The sequence below is a fragment of the Canis aureus genome, chromosome 2 (assembly GCF_053574225.1).
Source record: "Canis aureus isolate CA01 chromosome 2, VMU_Caureus_v.1.0, whole genome shotgun sequence".
NCBI lineage: Eukaryota > Metazoa > Chordata > Mammalia > Carnivora > Canidae > Canis > Canis aureus.
The window spans coordinates 81,000,322-81,024,641 of record NC_135612.1 but is presented as its reverse complement, the minus strand read 5'-3'; the positions used below and the strand labels follow the sequence as shown (position 1 = coordinate 81,024,641).

Below are 24,320 nucleotides of genomic sequence, written 5' to 3'. Positions count from 1 at the left end.
AGATTGGACACCTGGACTTCAAAGGTACTGCATTAAAATACATCTCTTCCCAGAAAATTACCTCCCCTCGTAATCAACCTCAGGGATGAAACAGAGTTACTTAATTAAGAAAGGAAATAATTACTCACCATTAGTAATATATGTTAACAACGGTTATGATGTAAACGACAATTGTGTGCATTAAAACATTTAGGTATTTGACTTTCACATTTTATTCTAAATATCCGCATGAGCGATGATGTCTATTTTAAAAACACATTTTTAGAATGAGGGCGACTGAAGCCTCGCTGCTCAGTGCCTTTTCAAAAATGCAGATAAACATCTGAATTTAGAAATTGCCATTATCTAAGTCTCATTTACCTACTGATAATGCTATTCCTGGACTTTTTTAGGGTTGTAAAAATCTATCGTCATTTCCCTGCCCATTGCTTCCACATTCATCCTGTAATCTCGCCATCTGTTTCACTGAAATGGCAGACCCAGAGGGCAGGGAGCATATCTTATCTGTGCAATGCGGTATGTAAGCGTGAATTCTCTGTCAGCATTTAAAAAATAATAGAACTTCAAATAGGGTTGATTTAAGCCTCCCTAGTCAGCATTTAGTCTTGGTGACATGAATCACTCTTTCAAATGGTAATTTGCACCTGTTACCTTCATCCACAGGTTGGAAAATGCTTACACCTTAATTAATTACACCCTTGCAATGTGGGAGATTGTATCCTCAACTCAGACAGGGAGGCTGGGCCATAGAGAATCAACAGCTTTTCTGATATTTCAAAGCAGATACTTGGAGAAGAAAATTAGAATTCAGGTCACTTTTCCTTAAGTGATCGATGAGGTTCTTTAGGAATCTGTGTCTCCTGTGGCAGAAAACATGGTGATCGCATCCCTTCCAGTAAGAGATGTGCTTGTCCTTAGCTTATTCCGTCGCATCAATTCACTATGACCTCAGAGAACATCTATGCTTCCTAATGACACCACCCCCCTCTGTTTCTGCAGTGGCTGATGTCATCCACAGAGCCAAAGAGCAGCTGCCATGCAAATTACTTTTAGGTGAGCATGACATTAGACTAGAATTCCCCAAATGGTGATGCTGCCTTGTAATTAAGGGACTAAGTGACCAGTATCTGACATCACCTAATCATTTAATAGAGGAAAATGAGAAGCAGCTTATTATCTTGAGATGTATTTTCTTAAAATTTCCTTGAGGGTGTGGAAGCATTTTTGGGGGCATACAGATGATCTTAAAATATTTGTGAGTAATTATTTTTGGCATATTTAGTGAAATGTTTATGATAGTGATAAGTGTTTCCTTGGCATACATACATAAAAGTTGTTAAGTGGACTTTTGCCTTTGAATTTTTTACTGTGAGGGAAAGTGCTATCTGGATTGATATGCTTTTTTCATTCCTTGAAGTTGAGCAAAAGCCTTAGGAAGTACTAAGATGGACTATTTATAAGGTATTACAAATATCTTTGGCATCAATATGTGCAGTGTGATATTATGGTTTTAATTGAAATGACCCCTTAATCAGTATTTTCCTCCATAGCATTTGGTCTTTTTTACTTAACTTAGAAGCAAGAAATCATAGTACTTAAAGTGTAACAATAGTAGTAGATTCCATCTCCAAAAGACTTTGAAACTAACATTTTAATATATATTAAATTTGTTAAATTATAAAGAAGAAAATTGAGTTAGGAAGCAAACCATGTAATACTCATTCTTTCATTAAAAATATTTCTCTGTAATGAATTACATGCAAAACACTCGCCTGCCGTAGCAACTCAAAATTAGACTTTTAAAATTCTGTACTCATTGCCATCTTTACCTCTCATCCCCTACGTCATCCCTCTCATTTTGAATTAACTTTAGTTAGTCCTTAATTATCTTGACGCCATTTTCTTCCTTGTTGCAAACTCCTTCTCTGCGCCATCCCAAACCCTGTTTTCCATCCTTGAAAACTCTTACTTGATCTCTGAAACTCACTTTCTTCACCTGCATATTGGGAATAACAATGCAACCTAACAATCACTTGGGAATTAAATCAAATCATATTTAAAGATTATTTGACTTAATTATTGGCAAATACTAGTTAGCAATCATTTGCAAGTTTTATTGCCACTGTTGGTATTATTCATGATTCAGCTTAGATATCACAAACTCTCCTGGAAGGGATCTCCCCAGGTCTTCACTGTGCTGTGTTCATACTTTCATGGCAGTTCTAGCCAAGTTCCATGTTATTCCTCTCATGTAATTATTAATGAGCACCTTGAGAGAATGGGCCTAGTGTTATTCATCTCAGAACTTTTAATGATTAAAACATTCAAGAGTCTCTAAATGCTGGTTAATTAAATGACTGAAGAAATGCTCTTAAAAAACTACCTAGAGCTGTCATTAGTTGGGAATATTTCTACCTTCTCATATGGAATGCAATAATTTTCTCTTGTTTATTGCTTCTTTTCTAGAAGAACTGTTGAAGAGTGCTCTTCAGAGAATATTTAGGCAGTTGTCACTTTTCCCACCATTTCTCTGCTATATGCCCCGCATTCGCAGTGTAGATTTTGCTTTAAATGGTAGAAAATCAGATGGACTATAATATCATGATATTGATAAAAGGAGACAGTGACTTAAACAGGTAGATGATGGGTGACATGTGTTTCTTAGCTGATGATCAGATTTCATTCACAGAAGTAGATGGCAACAAGCAATATTCAGAATTTGGGGAAGCAAGTAAATGGATTCAGTCATGTCTGGCAGCAGATGGTTGGGGCCCAGGCCAAGACTTCTGAGAGCAAGGCTTGGACCTGCCATTCTGGAAATATGGTCAAAGCAGAGATCTAGCTGTAGAGACTAAATTATAAGATATGGAAAAGAAGGGAGTTCTCAAGGATTTAACTAAACTACTTGACCCTGGGGAAAGATTTAGAGCAAACTGATGTCTACTAAATCATTCTATCTCAGGCTTTGACACTAACAAAGGAACTTGGCACATACCGTTTTTAAACATTGTCCCACATGCTTAATTTCTGATAGTTTGTTAAAATTTTACTGTAATTATCACTCATTTTACTCATTCCTAAACATTCATTAAAATATACTCTTTGAATCATAAAATAAGAGATGAAAATTACAAATATCATTTCTTTCTTAGTGATGAAAGTCTTACATATAAGCAAAATGAACACAAAGCTAGCTGAGGGGCTATTTGGGATGGAATAAGAAATTACAATATGGAAAAAGATAATATTTATAGATTTCATATTTTTCATTATAATTTTAACAAATAGTTACATCCATAAACATTGTTTTACATTTTCCACATATGAATTGCATAAAGATGTTATCATACTTTACATATTCTTTTTTTACATATTCTTCTATGACTTGATTTACACACCAGAATTTTTTTTTCAGAAATTTTTTTTTTGTGATATTAATCCATGTTGTTAAGGGTAGCTAGCTGTGGTTCACTGATTTTCAGTTGTGGGTCACATATCATTGAAGGCCTATGTGAGAATTTATCATCTTTTCTATTGACGGACATTAGAATTATTCCACTTTTTTGCTATAACTAACAATGTTCCTATGTATACTCTTACACAGTATTCAGGGCCCATACATTTTAAAATCCCAGCTCCACCACAGATCTCCTGTTAAACCGGGGATAAACTACTTAATGTCTCTGAGTTGCATACTCCTTGTGTGTTATTTACGAACGATCAGAGTAAACTACTACGTACAGTTTTTGCAAAGAAAAATATTAGATACTACATACCAAGTACTTAGAACAGCACCTGCTCATAAGAGCAAAACACGTATTAACTTTCAAGAGTAGTATTACCTCAAAACCTTGATAACATTTCCCTGTGGATCAGTGATCCTAAAGATCAGCAGATACTAGCTCTTGTACTCAGTGTGGTTTGAAGCAGCAAAATCATAAAGTCAATTTAGCATTTGTCTTCAGTTTTTTAGAGGTCACTATATTTTGTGAAAGTATGAGGATATTTGAGAGTTCGTCACAACTTTCTCTGGTTGTGAACATTATAGCCTTTAAAGTCTGAGGGCCAGTTGAAGGCTCTTCCCCCATGGGAAGAGGGGACATGTCTTGAAGGAGGATAATCTGTTGTCCACAGCTTATAGCTCTGATGTCTCTTCTCGACAGACCCAAATTTACCTCCTCTTTGCCTTCCACATTCTGACCCTTAGTCTTATTTCTGAGACAACATAAAAGAAGTCCTTGACTCTGTGCAATCTTTGTTAGAAGAGTAATTGAAAGGCTTATTTTTTTTCTACATGTTTTGCTGATTGGGGTGTGTGTGTGTGTGTGTGTGTGTGTGTGTATGCAAGCATACTTCCTAACAAGAAAGAAAGAAAGAAAGAAAGAAAGAAAGAAAGAAAGAAAGAAAATTCAGCCACATTTCCTTTTAAGCAAAGAAAGTAAATTAGAAGCAACAGTCGGATGATTATCCTCAAAGCAGGATAGGTACATACATTAATGCAGGAGCCAACAGACAGGTCTGCAAGGGGTTGCAGACTAAGGTCATGATCCTCTAACCTAGAATCTGCACTCAGTTTAAAAATCATTGGCTTAGATATATGCAGAGCTTCCAAAAGGGTTCTAGTATTATATGGTTTTGCCTTCAGTATCAGGACAGCAAATGGCCAGGGCTGGATTTTTTTTTTTTAATAAATCAGGTTTATTAAGTTGTAATTTGCATAACATACAACGAAAACACAGATTTTTTTTATTGTATGTCTTGGTGAGTTTTGACAAATACACATACCATATAACCACCAGTCAATTAAGATACAGATTATTTCTATCAGGGCAGCCACGGTGGCCCAGCGGTTTAGCGCCGCCTGCAGCCCGGGGTGTGATCCTGGTGACCTGGGATCGAGTCCCACATCAGGCTCCCTGCATGGTGCCTGCTTCTCCCTCTGCCTGTGTCTCTGCCTCTCTCTCTCTAGCTGTGTCTCTATGAATAAATAAATAAAATCTTGGGGATCCCTGGGTGGCGCAGCGGTTTAGCGCCTGCCTTTGGCCCAGGGCGTGATCCTAGAGATCTGGGATCGAATCCCACGTCGGGGTCCTGGTGCATGGAGCCTGCTTCTCCCTCTGCCTATGTCTCTGCCTCTCTCCCTCTCTTTCTCTCTCTGTGACTATCATAAATAAATAAAAAAAATAAAAAAAACATTAAAAAAATAAATAAAATCTTAAAAAAAAAAAGAATATTTCTATCACCTCAGGGAGTTTTTTACGGCCTCTTTGCAGTCTCCCCTCGGTCCCTCTCCACAGGTCTCTCACCAATCTTAACAGTCACTATTGTAAGTTTTATTACCATCTACAAGTTGTATCTGTTCTCCTGTTGTGGAACTTTGGGTAAATGGAAGCATACTTATGTAAACTGTTTGGTTTTTTTTTCACTAAAGAAATTGTGTATGGCATTCATAAAAAGAAAGAATGCTTTTTAATTGCCTTTTGCTATAAAAATATATTCACTTAAAATTTGTACCTGTATCTTTATTTAAATCACTTTAGTTCAAGTCACTTTGGTATATTGAATTAATTGAAAAAATGACCAAGTGCTTCACTTGAGTGCATAGAGCATATACCCCTTTAATCCAAAACTGAAATGTTTCTTAAGTAGGCCAAACCAAAACAAGGCAAACGTGTAGCCATTCAGCAATTCATTAGGTAGGTCTTTATCATCTCATGCTCTATCGTCCTCAAAATTTGGTAATATTCTCATAATCTGAATCACTTAGGTTAAACTACTGTCATTAAACACACAAATTGCCCAGATAAATAGCTTCCTGTATATTTTTTTGGTTTGGAAAAGAAAAGTCAGTGGCACCTGGGTGGTTCAGTGGTTGAGTGTCTGCCTTTGGCTCAGGTCGTGATCCCTGGTCCTGGGATCGAGTGTCACATCAGGCTCCCTGCAGGGAGCCTGCTTCTCCCTCTGCCTATGTCTCTGTCTCTCTTTCTGTGTCTCTCCTGAATAAATGAATAAAATCTTTAAAAAAAAAAAAAAGAAAAGAAAAGTCAAATGAAGAGAAACTAAATTATATACCACTTAGTAAGGAAAAGCATTTTTCCCGAGTCATCATTTGGATAACATGTGTGATATGAATATATCCCTGGACCAGAAAAGCACATGGGATAAGGAGTGAGGTTGGAAAGAATATCTCCACTTTTCTGAGAAAGGAAAACCTCAAGAGAGATTTTTGGTAGTATGGACTTCCATTTAACAGGGCTCACGTTATAATATCCATGATTAAACGTTTGAAGTTCCATAATGCTAAACAAGTTAGGAACAACAACTCTGTGGGGAATTTGTTTTGTGTTTGCTCATCCATTTATATGACTGGTAGGATGAAATTCTAAAATCAAATGCTGCTGAAAGAAGATGCAATATACATTTGCTTCTGAAATGTGTTTCTTCACAAGGGGATTACCTAGTGCATGGGACTATCTAGCTAAGATTACTATGGTTTGTTTGGTTATTCTTCTGGGTGTGCTTTAGGAGTGATGACAATATTCTAGCAGAACATTGACTTAGTATTCAGACACCAGTACTTTATTTTTCTTCACGTCACTTTCTCCTACTTAGGGCATTTTGAGAGCAAGCTCCTTCTTTAACATGTTGAAATCCAGTCACTGCTAATTATCACAGCTACAATTTTTAACCTCACTAGTGAAAATCAATTCATGGAGTCTTGAGTACTGGAAGCCATGTGATTCTAGGAAAATCCCAGAAGAAATATAGCATAGCATATAAGTTAAAGTCCAGTCAGTCAGGCCCTTGCATGGAACAGTCCTGCAAAGAAGAGAATTGCCCCCAAGAGGACCATTGCTTCAGTTGGCATTGCTTTGTTAGTTACTCGCATTTTCACTAGGGCAGGAAAATTTCCCCTCGACAAGCAGTTCCAATTCGCTTCTGCAGCCTTTTAACCCAAGCAATGTGGCTCTTCATGTTGAAGAAGATGTAGAAATGCCCAGGAGTGATTTGAGCTATTTCTTGAAAGGTAATTCTGCTTTATAAATGCATATTTTAATATTTCTAAAGAATAAATAAATGCCATCCCTGGGGCATAAAAATAAACCAAGAATATAAAAGCTTTCTGTTTGTGGAAGTCTTTATTTTTTTTCCTTCAAGAGTTGTGTGGGACAAATGGTAGCAAGGGGAGTATAGGAAAGTTAATCCAAAAGGTGATCATGCGTAACCAGGCAGCATTTTCACTGCAACTAGACACTAGCATTTCTTTCTTTCTTTCTTTTTTTTTTTTTTTTTAGCATTTCTGATCAACAGACTGTTTAGTGAGTTAGGGCTCGGAGGTTTCCACCAGCTAAGTGTGCAGGCTTCTCTCAGTAATGTAGAAAGGTAGAGTGTTCAGTTATTCATAGCATTTGAATATGTGTAAGTGTTGCAAGGCTTCTTTTCTACTCATATATTTTTGAGTGATTGTCATTTTCTCTCTTCTCTGTTTTTAGGTAGGAACAGAAGAATGCAAAGCCTAGCAATGCTTTCCCTGGTAATCATTAAATTCTTAGAGTAAGAGTAATAAGTCTTTTCCCAACAGAAGTGTCTAATTTCCTTTCAATCTTTGTATATTGCATTGAAGACTGTTAATTACACTGACATGAAGCATATTTGACTTTTTCAATGAACAATGTTGCGGTAATTCATCAAAACCATCATATGTATGTAAATATAGGTGCACATATATATATACACATACATGTATGTGTGTATCATATTTATTAGTAGTTTATGCAGTTTGTTTCAAATAAGTAGAGACTTGTAAATTAATTCCAAGTCTATTTTCTTTGGAGCATTACACTAAGCATTGAAGAAAGAGAATATATGGATGTTGATTCAAGGATTTTATTCTATCGGGAGAGAAAACCACAGAAAAATAAATGTGATGCTCAGCAAAGTGTAATAACTGCCATAAGAAAAGCACGGATAATATGCAGTTATGGATAACAGAAAAATGAGATTGCTTTCAATAAAACATGCACAGAAAAAACTTACTGTGCAATGCTTAAAGTAGTGTGAGTAACTTGCATTGTCTTTTACGGCAGGAATTAAACATGTTTTCATAGCGTACGTGGCATTCACCTGCAGGAAAAAAACAAAACAAGACAAAAACAGAATTAGGATAGGTGAACATTGAGAAGGGCATTGCAATAGTCAGGGGAAGCTTGGAAAGATGAACAAAGGTGAAAGGAAAACACTGAACTTGTGTCAACGGATATTACATTTTGCATGATCGCAGGACATACAAAATATTGAAAATGTAAAATGGGGCCGATTATACAAGATCTTGTATGTCAGCTTAAAGACAACTGGACTTTAACTTATATGCAATAGCAGGTTGTTGTACATTTCTCAGCTTTAGAAAGACTAATCTGACACCCATAATAGACGAAATAGAGTGGAGTGAAGAAAAACATGAGAAGGAAGGCTATTTAGAAGGTATTATAATATTTCTGGAAGAACACAGGAAGACTATGAAACAGTAACAAGGTAAGAGGAAATTACATATGAGACAGGTAGTAAAAAACATACCATGGACAAAATAGGATAGCTCATCTGAGAATGACAAATTAAAGGGAAATTTCCAAGAAAATTCTTGGTGTTTTGATGGCCTTTAAAACATTTCAAGAACAGGAAGAAAAAAAAAAAAAAAGGAACAGGAAATAGAGGGCTGATTTATGGAAGCATTTGATGTATTTAACTTTTGATATAATATTTGAGGTGTGTTGTAACATGTAACAGCATGTATGTTGCATGTTGTAAGCAGAGACAGATCATCAGAAGAATAGGGAAAGGATGGGGAATAATGAATTAAAATCTAAGACAAAGATACCTTTAGAGGGGCACCTGGGTGGTTCAGTCTCTTAAGCCATCTGCCTTTGGCTTAGGTGGGGATCTTAGGGTCCTGGGATGGAGCCCCAGGTCAGGCTCCCTGCTCAGCGGGAAGTGTGCCTCTCCTTCTCCCTCTTTCTGCTCCTACTCCAGCTCATGCTTTCTCTCTGTGTCAAAGTAATTAATTAATTAATTAATTAAAAAATATTGTTAAAAATTTCAAAAGATACCTTAGAAATATAGATATGCAAACCCTCTTCATGGAAGCAGTGTTTGAAGCTATAGCATTGCTAAAATGATGATTATAGAGAACAGAAGAAATATTACAGAGAAGAATTAAGCTTAGAGTATGTGTCCGGTGGGTAGAGATGGGCGCTGGTGCAAGAGGAATACTCAAAGAAGGAAAATCAGGAAACTATGATGTCATGAAGGCCAAGGATTTTTCATCTCTTTCAATATTTTCAGGAGATTAAGAGGGGATGAGACTCGAACAACTATTGAATTTATAAAGTAGATCCTTGTAAACCTTCAAGGGAACAACTCTGGCAATGATAAGGCAAAGGTCAAAGGGTAAAGAGCTTAAAATTGTATGAGACATGAGAAGATGGAGATTGTGGGATGGAGTTTACATTTCTTTCAGGATGTCTACTGATCAGGGGAAGGAAAGAAGATGCAGTTTCTATTGAAACCAGGCCTGAAAGTTGCATGTTCGTTAATAGACAATTTCTGCCTACTTAAATAAAGAAATAAATAGGTAAGTAAATAATAATAGTAGTGCCTGTCATTGAGACAAAATAATGAGAAGATTCATGGACTAGAACAGATTCCATATTTTAGGAGTGGCAAGAAATTAGCAGGTTGTGCAGAAGATCGGATGTTCTCAGGATTCCAGAATTTTTGTTCAAGGCTGTGCAGAGAAAAGCCAAAAGGTATAATTCTACTGACCAACATTTAAACACTGCACTTTTAAAAATCAATATATTATCAATCTCACATCCCACATTTCTATAAAAATAGGAAGTATGTGGCAAAAATATATCATGTTACCTCTCTTCTTATTTGTTTTCTTAATTTAATTAGCAGCAGCCCAAACATATAAATTAAAACAAAAAAAACTATCAAGATACTTGTTTCATATTTTGTTGTTTGATATTTTTATGTTTCCTTAGGCTAGGGGGCCATAGACTCTCAATTTTATGTATTTTATCTGGATTTTAAAATATAATAATCATTTATTAAACCCAAGATAATTAAGTACTACCATATTTGTAAACTATTGAGTAATTCCTAATACTAAGTGGTGAAACCATAAAAATATGTTAGTGTTCCTAGCAATATAATTTGCTGTTTTAAGACATGATAATAAAAGAATCTCTAAGATAATAAATTGGCTTTTTTTAATGAGCTTGGAGCAATTTTCCAGCATTGAAATTCAATGAACAGAGAAAACACAGTGGCTTTTTGGCCTTTAGCTTCTTTGCCTCAGGTTTGATGCCCAGCTACCGAGGTTTGGAGAATGAGTTCCTCCCAAGCATATTGGTTTAGCTTTCACCTCTTTCATATCTCTTCCAAGGCCTAGAAGAAATCTGGGTAAAGATCTAGATTTTTCAGGAAGTAAGCCAGTTTACAAATGATTGACATGTAATTTGCACGCATTTTATGAAATTGTTCTAGAACAGGTGACACACAGGAATTGCGGTGACTTTAAGAAAGAAGATCCACTTGAATTTTAGAGTTTCTTTCCCTGCTTCTTAATTTCTGATACTTTCCCCGCAATGGAATCTCTAAATCCCTGTATTTCTGATACAACTGAGACTGCTTTTTATTTTTTGTTTTCTCTTTTTTCTTTGCAGTTTTTTTTTAGATTACTCCAAAGTTATTTCATTTGTATTTGTATTTTGATTGTAAACCTTCTATGATACCAGATTTAGGGAAGAACGGTATTGTGTGTGTATGTATGTGTGTGTGTGTGTGTCCAGGCAACAATATGGAGAGCCGCGGTACACTCACTTCCTATGCAGGAGGCATAGAAAATCTAGACCAAAGAACTAAGAGTTTCACAAAACATTCACACTGGCTGTTACCTTCTTCCTGTTAGAAATCATAGCATGATAAACAGAATCGCAGGCAAATACAAGTAACATATTTGGAATCTTTAGTTGCATACAGTCCCTGATTTGCTAACATTTTTAGCGTGGATATTTGATAAAACATTTTTGGTTGAAATCCTCAGTACTGAGACATACTGCTCTCTCTATGTTCAATTATTCCAATGTACCTTTCCTATAGTTATGGAAATGAAAACTATACCATCTGTATCCGTGCATTAAATTTGATAGTGAGTGTTACAAAGTCTGGCTTTTGATGAAAAGTTTGAAGAACCAGTGTGAGCAGTTCTTTCATTGTGCTGTATAATCTTAAAATGGAAAGAACAAAAGGCAGCAATTCCATGATATAGAAAAGAATGTCGATTTACTTGGAGAATTCTTGAATAGGTAGCCGGTGTCAGATTTCAGTAGTGTCCTCAAGAGGGCACTATCACCTGTTTTATATAGTTTATAATGTGTGTCTTTTATTGATAAGACCCCTTGCAATACTTGAAGAGTGATTTTAATCTATTTCTATCTAAAATGCAATGTTGTATCCTATACATCAGACACGATCCTTCCGTCTATAGCCACCCTAGTCTATCCATTATTACATATCATAGGCGAACTTGTGTATCAATAAGTTAGAAACTTTTGACTGGCTTTTTATTGGTGACATTTTGTAGATCGTTCAACCTATCAAGATAGTGAAGACTATTTAAATCTTAACTATCAACTAATCAAAAAGTGTATTCTGCGTACCTTTTCTATTTATTTGTGAAATTGATATGGGTTAGGTAGTTCAGTTCTGTTTATGAAATTTGAGGGTTTACTAGAATAAATAGTCCAGTGTAGGCCTGCTTCATAAGGTACTTTTGAAACATTCCCACTTAACATTGATTTTTTCCCCACTTTTCTATTAGGATGTAGCTTGTAAACAATTTTACTTTCCGTAATACGTATACACATGCCATGCTTGACTCTGGAATCAGACTTCTTGTGTTTAAATAGTAGCACCACTATTTAGAGAATGTGAATATAGTCAAATGACTCCTCTTTGGGTTGTTATGAGGATTATATGAGTTATATTTGTACTGTATTAAGCTAATTTCATCAATATCATATATTTTAAAAGGTCCTCCACTGCCCTTACCATAACTCAAATCAAGCTTGTGATTTGTGTAAAGTGTTGTTAGTCTCAATATTGAAATGGCTGATTATTTTTTCAAACTATTATACAGTGCTTTTAATTACTTAGGCATAGACTTAAAATATTCTCAAGTTTTGAAGACATTTCTAAAAGTACATACACATCACATGTATACTATGTATATACTATATATATGATGTATATATAACTGTATATATATGTACGTACGCACACAGTTTTGTGGAGATTTTGTTCTAAAATGACTTAGATGTAGTTATTTAAAAAGCAAACCAACCCCTTGGGAATTATGTATTCCAAAGCATAAAATATTAAACATTTTGAAATTATTTATGTTTAAATTATATCCATCACAATACAGTATTTCCTTTACAAATGGTATATAATAGGGAGAAAATTCTAACATAACTTTTAGTTTTGCACAGAAACAGCTATAAATTCATACATTATAAATCCAACATAAATTTATAAGCACAGACATAGATTGTTTATTTAATAATTGATAAAAAGAGATAAAGAATGAAAGGATTACAGTTGCTGCTATAACTTTCTGTACACAATAATGCTTGTTTATATTAGCTTTTGACAGAATGTGGATAGTCAGATTTTAATGGTTTAGAGTTAGCTGATACACTTAAAATTAAAAAGATATGCTTAATCTTCAAATTGTCGAAACTTTTTTGTTCTCTGATTATACAAATACTACATTACAACAGTTTTAAAAACCAGATGAAATGGACTCAAAATGTTCTTGAAGATTAAACTAATGAATCACTTCACGTGGGTTTCTCCTCAGCTGTTGTTGAGGGCAAATATTCATAAGCCAATCTCCCCTGCATCTGTTCACTATCCTAGAACATGATTGCCAATTTATAAACTTCAAAATGCAAACCAGTGCTCTCAAACCTTGGTCATCGCTTACATTTTTTTTTCTTTTTTTAATTTCGGGATTACAAATCGTGGGGCATATACAGCTGCATCTTTTGGACAAATGCTCACTGTCATAGAAGAACTGTCTCTGCCTTTCCCCAATTATCTAATTTCTATTTCTCCAAAGGAGTCAAACAATTGTCATTTCTCCTTTCTGGAAATTCACTTCTCAAAATGCACTCATCTATATCGAAAGAGAAGTGCCCTACAATTGAGGAGTGAGACTGCTCAGTTAATGTATTGATTGATTGGATGGCTGATTGATTTCAGAGCCTCTTTTATGAGTTCATCATTTCTACATTTGGAAAACAACGTTGTTTTATCAAGTTCTAAATTAGTTGTACTTAATTGAATGTCTCATATTTGTAAAGGCAAATGTGTCAGATGTCTTTACCTACACTTCATTCATTTTTGATCATTTCTTTCCTTAAGGCTGGTACTTATTCTGCACTCAGAACTAACCCAAGAGACTTTCTTAGACAAGTAGTAGGTTCCCATTCAATAGAAAGTCTGTTCAATTTAATATGTGTAGTGTTCTTCAATTATTTTAATTATTTTATTATATATTTCTATATTACATATTGATGTAATATTTTGTTTCACTTGAATATCTTTTAATATATAGGGTTTTCATTCTGGCCCATATTTTACATGTTAGTTTATATTTGAGACAAATCTTGCTTTCAAAGAAGTGGCACCACAACCCCATATTTGTTTTGTGTTTTTTTCCCCAGGTTTTCTAGAGTCAGGGATTGTCAGCGCTATGAAGGAAGAGTAAATAAGACTTTGTTTTTTTCCTGCTTTTAGCCATCCCTCTTTAATGATTTACTCTGATGCTTTGGGTTCTTCATGCTTGATTAGGACTATACCATCATGCCTGATGTGGTGGGAAACACCACTTACTCTATCTCAGTCAAAAACCATTCAGATGAATTCCTCCCACCCAAATTTGTTGACAAAATTGTAAAATATTTATTTATTTTTAATTGTAAAATATTTAAACTACTCCAATTAACATTTTTAAAGTTTCATCAGCATAGGTGATTTGTGACTTGCTTATGTATTTTAACAATAATAAATATAGTTGCATAGTATTTGAACTCCTCTAAACTTTAGGCAATTATCTGTGTGAGCATTTCTGGAAATGTGTGTTCCATAAGGAATGGGACCCTATCTTTCCCTTTCACATAATTGTATTTATACTATTCAGTTCAAGATTGGTGGTAGTAATGGGTGCTTAATAAGCACATTTTTAAATAAATAGCTGTATAACAAAACTATTGCTAATTACTAAACACCATTAAATGACAGGTAAAAGAATATCTCAGGAGTTTTGAAAATTGGGGTATTAATGGAAAATGTTTCTGGCCTTTTTTAACTACAGCTGAGTCTCCAGTTAGGAAAGTGTATATTTATCAAGTCCAAAAGCATGCTGATAAGCAAAGTATTACAATATTGGGTATAACTCAGTTATTCTATTTTTAATAAAGATTACATCTTCTGAAGGAATATACATAGTGAGACTTTCTAATCCATAGCAATACAATTATTACTAGTCCTTAGGCTTGATGCCAGTTAGAATCTTTCCATGTCAGTAGAATCCAAGACTAATTTTCTCTGATTAGCAGAGAATTACTTTGTAGACTTTCTGTTCACTTATGTAAGGAAAAGACCTGTTAATTCCAACCCAGTGAGCTTATATGGGATGCCCGCAAACATCGTCAGAAGCCTCAAGCTTTTACTACAAATAGTTGATGTTTTCATATGCCGGAGACTCAGTTTTTCAGAAGAAAGCATCCCACTGGTGCTGTTGAGAAAGAGACACAAGGATAAGCTTAATTCCTTAAGTAAGACTGCTGTTGACACTCAACAAAGGAAATGCACTTAACCCATTGTAAGCTTTTCTTCCAAAAGATCTAGTAAAAAACACCATACCGGAATGTTGTCCTAACAGAGCTCCACGAGGTAAAAAGACAAAATACCCTTTGAGAACAAAAATACTAGTGAGAGGAGAGACAACAATGAGGACATGCTATAATACATCTTTATTTTTTTTAATTTTTGTTTATTTATGATAGTCACAGAGAGAGAGAGAGAGAGAGAGGCAGAGACACAGGCAGAGGGAGAAGCAGGCTCCATGCACTGGGAGCCCAACGTGGGATTCGATCCCGGGTCTCCAGGATCGCGCCCTGGGCCAAAGGCAGGTGCTAAACAGCTGCGCCACCCAGGGATCCCTATAATACATCTTTAAACTAGAAATGGAAAAGCAGGCGTGGGTATAATTTAAAAGCATATTTTTTTTATTGCCACTTGAAAGGGGCTTCAAGGCAAGCAAACTAAAAGGAAAAATGAGTAACTCTGAGTCAGGTCACATGAAAGACCAGTTATGGATAAGCATCACTCGTTGTCAGCACAGGATGAAGCAATCTGGAGATGGCCTTTGAATGGGCTTGCAGTTGGGAGGAGCCAGCTGTGGAGACACAAGAGGGCCTCAGACAATTCAGGGTAGCCAGGGAAGGTACCGTCAAGAAAAAAAACAAAAACAAACAAACAAACAAAAAACAAACAAACAAAAAAAACGTATTTTGTTGTTCTTGCTTGTAACAGGGTTAGAACCTAAATTGTCAATTTTGAGTGTACCTGTTAATTGAGTTGTAAGTGACAGAAAACTGACCCAAATTAGCTTCAATCGCATGGAAGTTCATCATCTTATGTATCTGAAAAGTTTGGAATTTGACCTCGCTCAACTGGATATATATGGTCAAATGTGGTCCCTAGGGCCCTCCTTGACTGTCCATCTCTTGGTCTCTGTTTCCATCCTCAGACAAATCATTTCATTCTGCAATTCAAACATAGTACCTGTAGCCTTCCAGCACAGTCCCACTGTCCCCAACAGGGCCGCATGGACCTACCTGAACCCCTCACATGAATGGCAGAAAGTGATATTCTTCTGGGTGGTTTAGGCCTGAGTCCGGTGTCTACCTAAGAACTCGGGATGGAACTAACCCCACAGAAACAGCATGGGCTAAAATCTGACAGGGAATAGTGTATTCATCCTAAAAATAGGGGAAGTGGTTGCCGGCAGCAAAACCACAACAAATCCCTACTACATTGGTCTATAAATCCATACTTACCGTGAGGGACCACCTCTGGCTGTGACACTAGGTGCTCAACATTTTCTTTTGAAGTTCTCTTGTTCAGTCTCCGATGTGGCTTCAAGAGTATGTTTCAGGAAGATGGAGACAGAGAAAAGTACCCTCAGGCAGGCTCTTGCCAAATGCTGGGTTTGTGTCAGATTCATTGTGCATCAGTTTCAAGAAATATCTTCTAGAAATATTCTATTTCTAGAATAGAATATGGAATTGGGTGTTGATTTTGTCACTCTTGCTCTCCGTCAGGTAGACTACAGTGTTATTATTTGTTATACTGACTGTATATGGGTAGGAGTAAGCATAAAAAAATAATTTTCACATGATACAATAATTGTGCTTACAAAGGCATAAGATCATAAATAAAATAAAAGTCCGGGAAAAAGAAAAATATATGTACCAAATTAGATTGCAGGGATGATAATCTGTTCAGGTGCTACTTGGTTGTAAATGATATCTCCTAAACGTGATCCACGCTTTATCCTGAATTGCTCTTGTTCAAGAATTAATTAGCTTCACAAGTATTAATGGCAATAACATAATATGAAGAGACGTTACTTTGTGACCCTCATGTTTTACTGAAATAATACTTATGTTAAAAGAGAATTGTGAAATTTGCCTCTTGGCCTTGCTGTTTCTAAGAAGCACATCTTCATAATTAAGTGACCATGGCTTCTAACACTCACTAGACAAAATTGAGTCTAATTAGGTAAATAACATTTGTAAGGTGCTTCAGAACTCACAGAACAGATTCATATACTTTCCTCAGGAACCCTGTGCATCCAAATATTTAATCTACATGTTAGAAAGTGAAAATGGGGCTATATAAATTTTCCAGGGCCACTTCACCATCCTGCATTTATGGCCAAGTCTTTTGCCTTCACGTCCCCTTCCTTTATTATTCACCCGATTATTATATTTCAGGCTGGATATTTTTTTGTGACTCGCACCTGAACCTTGGTCACTTAGTTCATCTAACTATTTATCATTTTCTTTCATTGATTTTTATTGAACCTGGCCTTGGAAACTCTAATTCTTTCTTCAAAATATTGCTCACACTCCACTATTCCGTTTCAGGCTTCTTGAGTCCCCAAGCAAATGTGCCTTGTCTATCATCACAGACCTATTGTACAAGCATCTGTCAGCACGTCTCACTCTATTATAATGATTTGTTTACATGACTGTCTCTCCACCTGAGCTGTGAGTTTCTTGAAGACAGAGATTGTGTCTTATGCATCTGTGCATCCCCAATTCCTGTACTCCAGGAGTTTGTCTCTTGAGGGTTCAACAATCAACATATGATGAATTAATGAATGAACCATATGTATTGAAGACAGAGTCCCAAAGCTATATGAGTGCCTTGCTGGAGCATATTGAAGTGAGAGATGAGTGATCTAATTTTTAGCCAGCATGCAATAATCCCTGAATTTTATATGTGGTCTTCTTTCCTATTTTTTCTCATATTGTTAAGTTGCCATCCCAGAATTATACTAGAATGTGATTCTATTTCTTAATCTAGATATTAAATAAAGCCTGGAGATAAAGGCCTTTGTTTTAAATTTAATTCTTAACAAGTACAATGAAACAGCACTAAATCACATGTTTTTCCTGCATAGCAGCAGAACTTAAACCTTCACTGCACAAAAATAGCAGCCTTGAGTTGACACCTCATCAGGTACACAGTCCTCTAAAGAAAAATCTTACTTATTGTCCTAAGTAGGAGCAGATCTGATTGTTATAAAACTATAGTATTGGTTTGTGTCTGGAGTGTGGGGGGGGGCGATGAGGGGGACAGGAGCCATGAAATTTCATTCATGTGATATATTTTCAGCAGAAAACCGATGACCTCTAGTTCTGCGATGCTTGTATTTTACTATTATGACATTAATTGGCTTATCAGTGGTATCCTAGTACACGGTTTTCTATGGTTTCCTATAAAGAGATGACTGTTAATTCAACAAATATATAAACTAAGTGTGAAGGTTATTGTTTTATATACTAGTAGGAAGTTAATGGAATTTTGTGCCTTGGTACTGAATACAACTGCCAGTTTTGTGTTTAAGACACTAGAGAAGTGTTGGATTGGTGTAGGAGGGAAAGTGTCCTCATGCCAGTCCCTTATCAACCTTAGCTTGATCAACAGTGTCTTTTCCTTGCCCTCATCCCAGGACCAATATTTTGAGTTTTTGTTAAACTGATACAGAATTCCTTCTACGCTCAGTAGCATCGACCTTTGAGTAGCAATATCATCCTCACCACTAAACATTTCAGAACTACACAAAGGAATTTATCACTGTACTTTTGAACATAAAGAATTTCATAGACTATTGCCTTGGAGTTTGCAATGCAGATGAGTTTCTTGTTTGTTCGTGTTTTTTTTTTTTTTTGCCTTTATTGAGAGATAGTAGATAATAATGCAATGAATTCAATCTAAAAACCATTTTGTTAATAAAATACTTAAATTACATATATTTTTTTCCTGAAGGACATAGAGTCCCAATATTCTATTCTTTGCCTCAAGTCACTCTGCCAGATATAAAAAGGCTCTTCAAGAAACAAAAATATATATTAGGTAACCAGGAATCAGAAAACCATAACAAGCACGAGTGATTCTGAAAAATCTATGTATAATGCAATTACAAAGGGGCCTTTGTTACCATCACACTGTAAACATTGTTGAATATGATGAGCTTCTGATGATGCTAGCAACTGACTGTGTGGCTTATCATAGTGATCCCTTGTATTAGACTCAGTTTCAGGCTCTTCTAAAGGAAAAGAAAAAAAATGAAAATAATATCATCAAACTATGTCCCTTAAGAATAAAGATAAATATTTCATAATTATTTATATTTAATGATTTTTCTCCTCTTCTACCTCAACTTTTTTTTTCCTTTTAAGTAGTCAAATACTATGTTTTGATTGTTATCTATTCCTCAGGAATTGAGTTATATTTTTAGGAGAGCTTTAATAGCTTTTTTTTTTTTTTAAATCATTTGTCAGATCCCTTGCTTTGCAACAGTTAAGAAACTTTTTCTATTGGCAATTTATGGTTTTCTTTATAGATTCTAAAAACTAGATATGTTTGGTAAGAGCCAAAAGGAAGCCACACACTCTGTTTTATCTCATGCCCTTCAATGCCCGATGACCACATGTATTCTTTCAGAGTCCCCCAGGCAGCCTCCCTACAACCCCCTCCTCTCAGTTTCCCAACTCAGCATACCAATTGCCATTTTCACAGAGCAACTCCTTACCAAAGTCCTTCACTCATTGGTGCTGTGCAATCCCCATCGTGTATGTAGTCCTTCGGACTCTCCCAGCCTATCTTTCCAAACTCTAACCTGTCCTCCAGTCTTAACTCTTCTTTTGCTTCATTGCATTCGTTCCTGATGTTTCCCCATCCTACACCATCCTCTTGACACTACAGACTTGGATCCTTTGTATATGTCAAAATCCAGTTTGATTTCTTAACCTTCTGGAGGTATTTCCCTGCTTTCCTCAAGCCACTGCACTCTCTTTTTATTTTAATTTAATGGCCCTCTGTAGGTTAACACTTACTTGCTGTTTGTCACCTACCGACTATGACTATCCCACTGCCATGTAAGCATGTTCCGTCCCTACAAATGAATTTCATTCCCTAAGAGTTGGTAGATACATTTTATAATTTTGTTGATCCCCCTCTGAGCCATTAAGTGAAATGTATTTTAAAAAATAATAGGTTGTCCAATTAAAATGTACTCGTTATTTGAAATTACTTTCAGCGGTACTGATAATAAAATCTTCACCTGGAACCGAAAGAACACTAGAACAGCTTTTGATCCAACAATCAAAACACGATTTCTTGGGAGCAACATGCAAAATGAAAATAGCCACAGTAAATTTAACTTCTATGAGGAGTGAAGATAAACATGTTCAGGTTAATATGTCCAAAAAAGTGTTGATGGTTATTAATCTTACAGCTGAAGTTACAAGAAGCAAGGTGATACAGACTGACCTCTTGTAATGGGTAAAAATTTGAAAAAGTGAGAGAGACTTCTAGTTTAAACCAAAGTTTAAATCAACTTTGTAAGGAGCTGATTTGCTTTATAAATATCGAGGTCCAGTGCTTCGAATATATTTTTAAAATGTTCAGTGCCACTGTTCTGTGTAAGGAGATAAGAAAATAACAGAAAAACGAAGCTTGATTGACATAAAGGAAATAATTTGAATGCCATTAGATCAGCAAGACTAAAGATTCTATTTAGTTGCCATTATATCAGCAAAGCAGAATGGTGAAAGGTGCCAGATGGGTGCATCTGGACTGATATGTCCCTCAGTGCCTTTTTGTTGATCCAATTAAGCTAATTTATCTGCAGATTTCTCTTTACATCTGCAATTCATTTGAATATTTCCTGTTATGTTTATTATTTAACATTTTTATCTATTTTTTAAAATGTGGAGTGTAAGGTATTTATCAAATGTTTCTATAAACCTGCCATAATATTACTTCTATCAGTGTCTTATATTGGCTATTTTTCTTACTATTAAATATGGAAGTATCTCTACATGTTTTGTCCCTAGATGCCATGGAAACATATGAATAACAAAACACATATTTCATAGTAGCAAATATGGATTTGACATAGAAACCCACTAATTTTGAATTCACATTTTTGCTACTTTTCTCCTTAACTGATATTTTTAATTTCTTCCTTTGTGTGATTCTTCTTCAAGTGAAATATTGTTTTTATACCTTCCTCCCACAAAAAAATAAATAAAAAAAAAAAAAGAGCGTTAGCTTTGATTTTAGACACAATATTTTTCAGGTGCATAAAGCATTTTCTTTGTTAATTTTTTTTAATTTCAGAGAAATTAGTATATTCTAATTGAGATACTAAACTCAAAATTTACAAATACTTATTTTTAAGATGTCTTCTATAGAGCTGTATATTTTGAGGCTGAAAAAAAAATCTTTGGTTGATGATAGGTTTTTAAATATCTAATTATGGACTGCAATGGCTTTGAACAGTAGCACATTCTTAAAAATCTCAAATGGCAACTGTTTCATTTCCTCAGTAAACATCGGGATTCATATCAGGTCCTAGAGTTGAGCCTTATAATGTTAAGAATATAATATAAATATAATTTTCTTTAAGTACAAGAGGCACCTCCTTACCTTTGTTAAAGAGGAAACACTAGACAAATTATTGGCAGAGCATAGTAATATAATTTTCACATTTTAGAACTAAGTTATAGTCACTAGTGTTTTTTCTTTGAGGATAAGAATGCATCCTCTAAATGAACTAATGAAATAATGAATCAAAAAGATGTGTTTACTCAGTTGCAAATTTCACATTATTTTTAAGGTAGACGAATTTGAGATGAAGAGGATATCCAATGTTTTTGTTGTGTCTTGTTTGTAAAAGAAAGTTAGATTTCCACTTAATTTTTCATGTTAGTGATCACTGGGACTCTATTTGGAGATAATTCACCCACTTGGAATATACCTGAGCTCAAGTGGAAAGAGGAGACATGTATTTCATGCAGATTTTAGATGTCATCTTCATCTTTACAGACATTAGGTGTTTCTATTCAATATCTGTGACATTTTTTTAACTTTCTGTCCATTAACCAAAAATCCAAATGAGATAAACCTTATAAATGTTTATCCCAATTTATCTATTTATATATTAAGAATTTGCTTATTTTTGAAAAATTTAGTATTTACAAAAAAAGTTATTTAATAATGAGTTTGGTCTCTGGTTAAGCCAGTTTATAAAAGCACAGCCAAATGTGAATAAACATTGTCATTTTTAACAGTACTGATTCAGAGAGAACCCAGGCATTCAGGGGTTAATTGCATGAATTTCTACTCATAAACATATATTAGCTCCTCTGTGTTGATGGCAAATATATCAGCAAATAAAACTTTGCTGATGAGTCTGTGAGTTCAGCTCTGATGATACACCTTCACCTCTGATGTGAAGTCCACAGGCCAGTTTGCTCTGTGGAAATTCAATGCTGTCACTGAATTCAACTACCAAAGTAACAACACATACTCTAAAAGAAAACTAAAACAATCAGAAAAAATCCACCATTTAAAAATTTTGCTTGGTTAAGAAGAATTCTTTTTTTTTTTTAATTTTTATTTATTTATGATAGTCACAGAGAGAGAGAGAGAGAGAGGGGCGCAGAGACACAGGCAGAGGGAGAAGCAGGCTCCATGCACCGGGAGCCCGATGTGGGATTCGATCCTGGGTCTCCAGGATCGCGCCCTGGGCCAAAGGCAGGCGCCAAACCGCTGCGCCACCCAGGGATCCCGGTTTAGAAGAATTCTTGTATGAAAAAGTCACATTAGTAAATTCACTTGTATATATCCATCACTGCAACCAGTTATTTCTCCATCCATTCTTTTTTTTTTTTTCTTTTTTTTAGGAAGTACCTACTCAGTACCTACTGAAAACACAAATAGAATCAGAATGGTGAAGTCTATGAACACCATTGGAAGGGTCCTTACACTCAGAAGTGAGGTGCACCCCCGAAAATTAAATTTTCTAAATACCCCTAAGAATCATAGAAAAGATGAAAGTAGTTAAAGAAGAGAGAAATCTAGTAAATACTCACAGGAAATTATTAGGATTTAAATACAAAAAAAAAAAAAAAAGGATTTAAATACCTAAATAAATGAATTTTGATAACTGAAGGCAGTAAGATTACGAACAAGAATCTGTCATGAAACAAGAATTTGCAGCACTGAACATTTTTGTATAGGAGCACTAAAGGAAATTTTAGCTTGCTGTGACACAGCAGAAATCCCCTCCACCCACCCCTCCCCACACACACACAGAAAAAAAAAAAAAAAACGACAAAAAAAAAGACAGAAAAACTTCCACAAATTAATTCCATAAGAGACATATACCTGCAGCAAGAAACTATGTAATTTTCACTTAAAGAGTTATTACTGTATTTGTTTTGATCTATTCTGTTTCATAGAATATTCCCAACAGTCAGGTTCTTTGGAGTTCATCCCAAATAGTGTTGATGGTTGTGTAAGTAATATTAATTTTTTTGCTAGATATCATTTACCTGTGCCAGTCCTTCAAAACAAATTTTAACCAAAAACTTATAAATCCAATATGCAAATGGATAACCATCATCTCATTAAGCAGAATGCCTTTACCTGAGAAGTAAATGATATATGACATTTAGTTACAAAGATGATTTTATAAATTTTTATTGCTTTTATTTTAATGACCTTCCTGAGGACATAAATATAATCTGACAAGTGCTTTAATTAAGGAGGTAAAAGACTTTCTTATAATCTAGGTCATATTTTTGAAAATTACTGAATGAAGTTAATTGCCTGGCAGCCTTTCGCACCAACTGTGCTGGCAATCTAGTGGCAAACCTAATAAATACTCTCTCATATAGACAAATGTGCTTCAGAGAATGATAGAGTCTTTGAGTAGAGGAGTCTAGATACAGTCATTCCAAGGGGGGACAATAGAATAAGCAAATCCAAGTAGAAGAATCAACAGAGGCAGTGATGCACAGAATTGTGAAGCTATTTGTGGCCTGATACTCACTGCCACATGTAACTGGCTGCAGACTGAGAACTTTTGTTCCATTTTTATTGGGCAAATAACATAGGCCCTGGTACAAGAATCAATAGAAAGTGAAACAACTTCTCTTACACAGAGGAGTGCAATGATTAGGAAACATTTCAAATTTCTCTCAGAATTTATTCTTGAAAATTGAGATGTTTGTCTTGACTTTACATATCATGCCATTATTCTTTAAGACCATTTTCGTATTTGCTTGCTTTCATTTTTATTTTAGAAGTCTACGGTTATATATATTTGAATTAACTTGAAATGGCAATCAATTTTGATGGAAATCTTCAATCCGAGAAGAAATGTCCCATGAGTCCTTGAGCACAATTAGCATCCATATGACTTTCAAAACTTAAGTAGTCTGTTCTTAAAACAATATAAATGGAACAGTTTTTTGAATATACAATAAAATAACATAATCCTCATGGATTTACATGAACATCATTCTGCATATTTACTATGGAAGCTAGTATTTTCCTACATGTATAATATATTGAGCTGAATATAACCTTTGAGATCATTT

General features: G+C 35.2%; 1 protein-coding gene across 2 annotated transcripts in view; it reads left to right on the top strand.

Moving 5' to 3' along the window:
- PCDH7 (protocadherin 7) overlaps positions 1 to 24,320 on the top strand; it is a 416,043-nt gene that overhangs the window by 304,880 nt on the left and 86,843 nt on the right. The window lies entirely within an intron of this gene.